The sequence below is a fragment of the Hyla sarda genome, chromosome 12 (assembly GCF_029499605.1).
Source record: "Hyla sarda isolate aHylSar1 chromosome 12, aHylSar1.hap1, whole genome shotgun sequence".
NCBI lineage: Eukaryota > Metazoa > Chordata > Amphibia > Anura > Hylidae > Hyla > Hyla sarda.
The window spans coordinates 13,587,452-13,597,610 of NC_079200.1; the positions used below are offsets into that span (position 1 = coordinate 13,587,452).

The 10,159-nt window shown below is 48.0% G+C and overlaps 1 pseudogene; it reads left to right on the top strand.

Annotated features, from left to right (window-relative positions):
- The first annotated feature begins 2,251 nt into the window (after window positions 1–2,251).
- Window positions 2,252–7,817, top strand: LOC130296936 (olfactory receptor 6-like; annotated as a pseudogene).
- The last annotated feature ends 2,342 nt before the right edge of the window (window positions 7,818–10,159 follow it).

Genomic DNA, 10,159 nt, shown 5'->3' on the forward strand with positions numbered 1-10,159 from the left:
AGGAATGTAACAAGGAATTAGGTGAGCCTTAATACCCCACAGGTGTTTCACGACTTTTGCATATGTAAAAAAAAAATGTTTTTCACTAAAATGTGTTTCCCCCCAAATTTCACATTTTTGCAAGGGTTAATAGCAGAAAATAGCCCCCAAAATTTGTAACCCCATCTCTTCTGAGTATGGAGGTACCCCAAAAGTTGACCTGAAGTGCACTATGGGCGAACTACAATGCTCAGAAAAGAATGAGTCATATTTGGCTTTTTGAGAGTAAATTTTGGTTGGGGGGCATGTCGCATTTAGGAAGCCCCTATGGTGCCAGAACAGCAAAAAAAAAAACACATGACATACCATTTTGGAAACTAGACCCCTTGAGGAATGTAACAAGGAGTAAAGTGAGCCTTAATACCCCATAGGGGTTTCACGACTTTTGCATATGTAAAAAAAAAAAAAATTTTTTTTTCACTAAAATGTGTGTTTCCCCCAAAATTTCAAATTTTTGCAAGGGTTAATAGCAGAAAATACCCCCCAAAATTTGTAACCCCATTTCTTCTCAGTATGGAAATACCCCATGTGTGGACGTCTAGTGCCCTGCGGTCGAACTACAATGCTCAGAAGACGAGGAGCGCCATTGATGTTTCTGTACCCCTTATTACATTATGTGAGGGGTGTAGTTTTCAAAATGGGGTCACATGTTGCGGGGTCCATTGTTCTGGCATTATGGGGGCTTTGTAAACACACGTGGCCTTCAATTCCGGACACATTTTCTCTTCAAAATCCCAATGGCGCTCCCTCTCTTCTGAGCATTGTAGTCCGCCCGCCGAGCACTTTACATCCACATTTGGGGTATTTTCTTACTCAAAAGAAATGGGGTTACAAATTTAGGGGGGCTTTTTTCCTATTTTCCCTTGTGAAAATGAAAAATTTAGGGTAACACCAGCATTTTAGTGAAAAAAAATTTTTTTTTTCATTTTCCCATCCAACTTTAACGAAAATTTGTCAAACACCTGTGGGGTGTTCAGGCTCAGTATACCCCTTGTTACATTCCATGAGGGGTGTAGTTTCCAAAATGGGGTCACATGTGGGTATTTATTTTTTTGCGTTTATGTCAGAACCGCTGTAAATCAGCCACCCCTGTGAATTTAGGCTTCAAATGTACATAGTGTGCTCTCACTCCTGGGCCTTGTTGTGCGTCCGCAGAGCATTTTACGCCCCCATATGGGGTATTTCCGTACTCAGGAGAAATTGTGTTACAAATTTTGGGGGTCTTTTTTTCCTTTTCCCTCTTGGAAAAATAAAAAGTAAAGGGTAGCACCAGCATGTTAGTGTAACATTTTTTTTTTTTTTAAACTAACAGGCTGGTGTAGACCCCAACTTTTCCTTTTCATAAGGGGTAAAAGGAGAAAAAGCCCCCCAAAATTTGTATTGTAATTTCTCCCGAGTACGGAGATACCCCATATGTGGCCCTAAACTGTTTCCTTGAAATACGACAGGGCTCCGAAGTGAGAGAGCGCCATGCGCATTTGAGGACTAAATTAGGGATTGCATAGGGGTGGACATAGGGGTATTCTACGCCAGTGATTCCAAAACAGGGTGCCTCCAGCTGTTGCTAAACTCGCAGCATGCCTGGACAGTCTTAAAAGGACAAACCTTAAAACATCTTCACATATGTTGGCCTATGGCTAAAAGGGGTACTACGAAGAATTTTTTTTTTTTTAATCAGCCAAAAAGTTATACAGATTTGTAAATTACTTTTATTTAAAAATCGTAATCCTTCCAGTACTTTTCAGCTGCTGTATGCTCCAGGAGAAGTTGTGTAGTTCTTTCCAGTCTGACCACAGTGCTCTGTGCTGACACCTCTGTCCGTGTCAGGAACTGTCCAGAGCAGGAGAAAATCCCCATAGCAAACCTCTCCTGTTCTGGATAGTTCCTGACATTGACAGAGGTGTCAGCAGAGAGCACTGGGGTCAGAGTGGAAAGAACTACACAACTTTCTCAGGAGCATACAGCAGCTGATAAGTACTATAAGGAGTAAAGTTTTTTTTATAGACGTAATTTACAAATCTGTTTAACTTTCTGGCAATAGATGATTGGAGAACATTTTTTCCCCCACCACCGGAGTACCCCTTTAATAGTCCTCCATGAAACAACTGCTTTTCAGACCTTGGCAGCGTCTCCACTATACTGCATGCTATAACACTAATGTTGTGCCTGCCTGTTATACCTATGTCCTAGATCAGAGCTTCCATCCTACAGAATGACTACGAATAATCAAACAAGAGTCACAGAATTAATTCTTTTGGGTTTCGGAAACCTTCACAGCTTCAGCATTGTTACGCCGAGCGCTCCGGGTCCCCGCTCCTCCCCGGAGCGCTCGCTTCACTCTCTCCGCTGCAGCGCTCCGGTCACGTCCTCTGACCCGGGGCGCTGCGATCCCGCTGCCAGCCGGGATGCGATTCGCGATGCGGGTAGCGCCCGCTCGCGATGCGCACCCCGGCTCCCCTACCTGACTCGCTCCCCGTCTGTTCTGTCCCGGCGCGCGCGGCCCCGCTCCCTAGGGCGCGCGCGCGCCGGGTCTCTGCGATTTAAAGGGCCACTGCGCCGCTGATTGGCGCAGTGGTTCCAATTAGGGTAATCACCTGTGCACTTCCCTATATTACCTCACTTCCCTTGCACTCCCTTGCCGGATCTTGTTGCCTTAGTGCCAGTGAAAGCGTTCCTTGTGTGTTCCTTGCCTGTGTTTCCAGACCTTCTGCCGTTGCCCCTGACTACGATCCTTGCTGCCTGCCCCGACCTTCTGCTACGTCCGACCTTGCTTCTGCCTACTCCCTTGTACCGCGCCTATCTTCAGCAGCCAGAGAGGTGAGCCGTTGCTAGTGGATACGACCTGGTCACTACCGCCGCAGCAAGACCATCCCGCTTTGCGGCGGGCTCTGGTGAAAACCAGTAGTGGCTTAGAACCGGTCCACTAGCACGGTCCACGCCAATCCCTCTCTGGCACAGAGGATCCACTACCTGCCAGCCGGCATCGTGACAGTAGATCCGGCCATGGATCCCGCTGAAGTTCCTCTGCCAGTTGTCGCTGACCTCACCACGGTGGTCGCCCAGCAGTCACAACAGATAGCGCAACAAGGCCAACAGCTGTCTCAACTGACCGTTATGCTACAACAGTTACTACCACAGCTTCTGCAGTCATCTCCTCCGCCAGCTCCTGCACCTCCTCCGCAGCGAGTGGCCGCTCCTGGGATACGCTTATCCTTGCCGGATAAATTTGATGGGGACTCTAAGTTTTGCCGTGGCTTTCTTTCCCAATGTTCCCTGCATCTGGAGATGATGTCGGACCTGTTTCCCACTGAAAGGTCTAAGGTGGCTTTCGTAGTCAGTCTTCTGTCCGGAAAAGCCCTGTCATGGGCCACACCGCTCTGGGACCGCAATGACCCCGTCACTGCCTCTGTACACTCCTTCTTCTCGGAAATCCGAAGTGTCTTTGAGGAACCTGCCCGAGCCTCTTCTGCTGAGACTGCCCTGTTGAACCTGGTCCAGGGTAATTCTTCCGTTGGCGAGTATGCCGTACAATTCCGTACACTTGCTTCAGAATTGTCCTGGAATAATGAGGCCCTCTGCGCGACCTTCAAAAAAGGCCTATCCAGCAACATTAAAGATGTTCTGGCCGCACGAGAAATCCCTGCTAATCTACATGAACTCATTCACCTAGCCACTCGCATTGACATGCGTTTTTCTGAAAGGCGCCAGGAACTCCGCCAAGATATGGACTCTGTTCGCACGAGGCGTTTCGTCTCCTCGGCTCCTCTCTCCTCTGGTCCCCTGCAATCTGTTCCTGTGCCTCCCGCCGTGGAGGCTATGCAGGTCGACCGGTCTCGCCTGACACCTCAAGAGAGGACACGACGCCGTATGGAGAACCTCTGCCTGTACTGTGCTAGTACCGAACACTTCCTGAGGGATTGTCCTATCCGTCCTCCCCGCCTGGAAAGACGTACGCTGACTCCGCACAAAGGTGAGACAGTCCTTGATGTCTACTCTGCTTCTCCACGTCTTACTGTGCCTGTGCGGATGTCTGCCTCTGCCTTCTCCTTCCCTGCTGTGGCCTTCTTGGACTCTGGATCTGCAGGAAATTTTATTTTGGCCTCTCTCGTCAACAGGTTCAACATCCCGGTGACCAGTCTCGCCAGACCCCTCTACATCAATTGTGTAAATAATGAAAGATTGGACTGTACCATACGTTTCCGCACGGAGCCCCTTCTTATGAGCATCGGATCTCATCATGAGAGGATTGAACTTTTGGTCCTCCCCAATTGCACCTCGGAAATTCTCCTTGGACTTCCCTGGCTTCAACTTCATTCCCCTACCCTGGATTGGTCCACTGGGGAGATCAAGAGTTGGGGGTCCTCTTGCTCCAAGAACTGTCTAAAACCGGTTCCCAGTAACCCTTGCCGTAACTCTGTGGTTCCTCCAGTAACCGGTCTCCCTAAGGCCTATATGGACTTCGCGGATGTTTTCTGCAAAAAACAAGCTGTTCTTCTACAAAAAAATTCTTCCGGGCATGCTGTCACTTGTGGTTTTTTCTCTAGGACCTTCTCTCCAGCGGAGAGGAACTACTCCATCGGGGATCGAGAGCTTCTAGCCATTAAATTAGCACTTGAGGAATGGAGGCATCTGCTGGAGGGATCAAGTTCTCCTGTTATTATCTACACCGACCACAAGAACCTCTCCTACCTCCAGTCTGCCCAACGGCTGAATCCTCGCCAGGCCCGGTGGTCTCTGTTCTTTGCCCGATTTAATTTTGAGATTCACTTTCGTCCTGCCGATAAGAACATTAGGGCCGATGCTCTCTCTCGTTCCTCGGATGCCTCAGAAGTTGATCTCCCTCCGCAACACATCATTCCACCTGACTGCCTGATCTCCACTTCTCCTGCCTCCATCAGGCAGACTCCTCCAGGGAAGACCTTTGTTTCTCCACGCCAACGCCTCGGAATCCTCAAATGGGGTCACTCCTCCCATCTCGCAGGTCATGCGGGCATCAAGAAATCTGTGCAACTCATCTCCCGCTTCTATTGGTGGCCGACTCTGGAGACGGATGTTGGGGACTTTGTGCGAGCCTGCACTATCTGTGCCCGGGATAAGACTCCTCGCCAGAAGCCCGCTGGTTTTCTTCATCCTCTGCCTGTCCCCGAACAGCCTTGGTCTCTGATTGGTATGGATTTTATTACTGATTTACCCCCTTCCCGTGGCAACACTGTTATTTGGGTGGTCGTTGATCGATTCTCCAAAATGGCACATTTCATCCCTCTTCCTGGTCTTCCTTCTGCGCCTCAGTTGGCTAAACAATTTTTTGTACACATTTTTCGTCTTCACGGGTTGCCTACGCAGATTGTCTCGGATAGAGGTGTCCAATTCGTGTCTAAATTCTGGAGGGCTCTCTGTAAACAACTCAAGATTAAATTAAATTTTTCCTCTGCATATCATCCCCAGTCCAATGGACAAGTAGAAAGAATTAACCAGATCTTGGGTGATTATTTGCGACATTTTGTTTCCTCCCGCCAGGATGACTGGGCAGATCTCCTTCCATGGGCCGAATTCTCGTATAACTTCAGGGTCTCTGAATCTTCCTCCAAATCCCCATTTTTCGTGGTGTACGGCCGTCACCCTCTTCCCCCCCTCCCTACCCCCTTGCCCTCTGGTCTGCCCGCTGTGGATGAAATTTCTCGTGACCTTTCCATTATATGGAGAGAGACCCAAAATTCTCTCTTACAGGCTTCTTCACGCATGAAGGGGTTCGCGGATAAGAAAAGAAGAGCTCCCCCCGTTTTTTCCCCTGGAGACAAGGTATGGCTCTCCGCTAAATATGTCCGCTTCCGTGTCCCTAGCTACAAGTTGGGACCACGCTATCTTGGTCCTTTCAAAATTTTGTGTCAAATTAATCCTGTCTCTTATAAACTTCTTCTTCCTCCTTCTCTTCGTATCCCTAATGCCTTTCACGTCTCTCTTCTCAAACCACTCATCCTCAACCGTTTTTCTCCCAAATCTGTTCCTCCCACTCCTGTTTCCGGCTCCTCGGACGTCTTCTCGGTCAAGGAAATTTTGGCTGCCAAAAAGGTCAGAGGGAAAAATTTTTTTTTAGTAGACTGGGAGGGTTGTGGTCCTGAAGAGAGATCCTGGGAACCTGAGGACAACATCCTTGACAAAAGTCTGCTCCTCAGGTTCTCAGGCTCCAAGAAGAGGGGGAGACCCAAGGGGGGGGGTACTGTTACGCCGAGCGCTCCGGGTCCCCGCTCCTCCCCGGAGCGCTCGCTTCACTCTCTCCGCTGCAGCGCTCCGGTCACGTCCTCTGACCCGGGGCGCTGCGATCCCGCTGCCAGCCGGGATGCGATTCGCGATGCGGGTAGCGCCCGCTCGCGATGCGCACCCCGGCTCCCCTACCTGACTCGCTCCCCGTCTGTTCTGTCCCGGCGCGCGCGGCCCCGCTCCCTAGGGCGCGCGCGCGCCGGGTCTCTGCGATTTAAAGGGCCACTGCGCCGCTGATTGGCGCAGTGGTTCCAATTAGGGTAATCACCTGTGCACTTCCCTATATTACCTCACTTCCCTTGCACTCCCTTGCCGGATCTTGTTGCCTTAGTGCCAGTGAAAGCGTTCCTTGTGTGTTCCTTGCCTGTGTTTCCAGACCTTCTGCCGTTGCCCCTGACTACGATCCTTGCTGCCTGCCCCGACCTTCTGCTACGTCCGACCTTGCTTCTGCCTACTCCCTTGTACCGCGCCTATCTTCAGCAGCCAGAGAGGTGAGCCGTTGCTAGTGGATACGACCTGGTCACTACCGCCGCAGCAAGACCATCCCGCTTTGCGGCGGGCTCTGGTGAAAACCAGTAGTGGCTTAGAACCGGTCCACTAGCACGGTCCACGCCAATCCCTCTCTGGCACAGAGGATCCACTACCTGCCAGCCGGCATCGTGACAAGCATTATATTCTTTATTTTGTTATTGATCATCTTTCTTTTTACAATTATTGGAAACCTTCTTATCATCATCCTAGTGTGCACCAATGGACAGCTCCAGTCCCCCATGTATTACTTCCTCTGTCATCTTTCCTTTTCCGACCTCATGATTTCCACCACTATTGTACCCAACATGTTTGGTGCCATTCTGTTTGGAGTAAAAAAGATGACTTATATTGGGTGTATTACCCAACTATACTTCTTCAGCGGGGCAACTATAACAGAATGTTTTCTTCTCTCAGTGATGTCCTACGACTGATGCCTGGCCATCTGTAACCCCCTAAGATACTCCAGTATCATGGACTTCACATTCACGGTCTCTTTTTCACTATGGCCATGGCTGCTGGGTTTTACTTTAAACCTTTCAGGAGTCATTCCAGTATCCAACTTTAATTTTTGCAATAAAAATATAATTGACCATTTCTACTGTGACCTTTTTGCTCTCCTAAAGCTTTCTTGCTCAGACACTTCTCATGTCGAACTGGAAGTCTTTCTGTTCTCTCTGCCACTATTTATCCTCCCTTGTGGTTTCATCATTGTCACCTATGTCTATATCTTCCTCGCCATATTTAAGATTCCAACATCAACCGGCAAACAGAAAACCTTTTCTACCTGCAGTTCCCATCTTACTGTTGTGGGGACATTTTACGGGACCCTGATAGCTAAACATATGGTTCCGTCCATTGGAAAATCTTTACTTGTCAATAAGATTGTGTCCTTACTGCATACAGTATTTCCCCCTCTGTTAAACCCTATAGTATATTGTCTCAGAAACCAAGAAATAAGGATAACACTCAAGAAAACCCTGTGTATTTAACCCCTTAAGGACTCAGGGTTTTTCAGTTTTTGCACTTTCGTTTTTTCCTCCTTACCTTTTAAAAATCATAACCCTTTCAATTTTCCACCTAAAAATCCATATTATGGCTTATTTTTTGCGTCACCAATTCTACTTTGCAGTAACATTAGTCATTTTACCCAAAAATGCATGGCGAAACGGAAAAAAAAATCATTGTGCGACAAAATCGAAGAAAAAACGCCATTTTGTAACTTTTGGGGGCTTCCGTTTCTACGCAGTGCATATTTCGGTAAAAATTACACCTTATCATTATTCTGTAGGTCCATACGGTTAAAATGATACCCTACTTATATAGGTTTGATTTTGTCGCACTTCTGGAAAAAATCATAACTACATGCAGGAAAATTTATACATTTAAAAATGTCATTTTCTGACCCCTATAACTTTTTTATTTTTCCACGTACAGGGTGGTATGAGGACTCATTTTTTGCGCCGTGATCTGAAGTTTTTATCGGTATGATTTTTGCTTTGATTGGACTTTTTGATCACTTTTTATTCATTTTTTAATGGTATAAAAAGTGACCAAAAATGCGCTTTTTTGGACTTTTGAATTTTTTTGTGCGTACGCCATTGACCGTGCGGTTTAATTAATGATATATTTTTATAGTTCGGACATTTACGCATGCGGCGATACCACATATGTTTATTTTTATTTATTTTTACACTGTTTAATTTTTTTTATGGGAAAAGGGGGGTGATTCAAACTTTTATTAGGGAAGGGGTTAAATGACCTTTATTAACACTTTTTTTTAACTTTTTTTTTGCAGTGTTATAGGTCCCATAGGGACCTATAACACTGCACACACTGATCTTTTACACAGATCACAGGCGTGTATTAACACGCCTGTGATCAGTGTTATCTGCGCTTGACTGCTCCTGCCTGGATCTCAGGCACGGAGCAGTCATTCGCCGATCGGAAACCGAGGAGACAGGTAAGGGCCCTCCCGGTGTCCTGTAAGCTGTTCGGGACACCGCGATTTCACCGCGGTGGTCCCGAACAGCCCGACTGAGCAGCCGGGTCACTTTCACTTTCACTTTAGAAGCGGCGGTCAGCTTTGACCGCCGCTTCTAAAGGGTTAATACCGCACATCGCCGCGATCGGCGATGTGTGGTATTAGCAGCGGGTCCCGGCCGTTGATGAGCGCCGGGACCGACGCGATATGATGCGGGATCGCGGCGCGATCTCGCTTCATATCGCGGGAGCCGGCGCAGGACGTAAATACACGTCCTGCGACGTTAAGGGGTTAATAACAACTTGGGAGACTAGCTCTGTAAAACCAGTTAAATAGCAGCAAAATAGCTGTCAGACACAGTGGTACAGAATTATCTTTTAAACAGAGCTTCTCACGTCTTAAATGTTTAGTAAGAAAACAAATTTAGCCTTTACACTCAGACATAACATAAATAAAAAAAAGTCCTGCTTTTCTAGAGTAAATTATACAATACATTGTCCCTGACAGTAGACATTAAACATGTGTTACTAACTTCATTCAAATAATATCCTCTTTTGATGCTTCAACCCACAGGAAAAAGGTCCAGTAAGAGAGTTAAGTTCCTCTTAGCCACTGCCTGCAGGCTGTCTCTCACCTAGTTGTCAAACAAAGTGATGAGCTGTTTTCGGCACCTGTGCTGCTCTGGGCTAGTCTGGAAAACTTGGAGTGGCCCAGGAAGCAGAATAAAAGGCTTTAATATCTGCCCAATACCTCTCTATCACCTGCCCAATGCCATCGCTACAGTGAAGTATGGTGGGGGCAGCATCATGTCTGGAAGAAACCAGACACTGCCCATTCCCTGCCCGATATCATCCCTACAGTGATCATGGTGGGGGCAGCATCATGTCTGGGGGAAACCAGGAACTGCCCATCACCTGTCCAATACCATCCATACAGTGATAATGGTGGGGGCAGCATCATGTCTGGGGGAAACCAGGAACTGCCCATCACCTGCCCAATACCATCCATACAGTGATAATGGTGGGGGCAGCATCATGTCTGGGGGAAACCAGACACTGCTCATTCCCTGCCCAACACCGTCCCTACAGTGAAGTATGGTGGGGGCAGCATCATGTCTGGGGGAAACCAGGAACTGCCCATCACCTGCCCAATACCATCCCTACTTTGATCATGGTGGGGGCACCATCATGTCTGGAGGAAGCCAGGTACTGCCCATTACCTGCCCAATACCATTCCTACAGTGATCATGGTGGGGGCAGCATCATGTCTGGAGGAAACCAAGCACTGCCCATCACCTGCCCAATACCATCCCTACAGTGATCATGGTGGGGGCAGCACCATGTCTGGAGG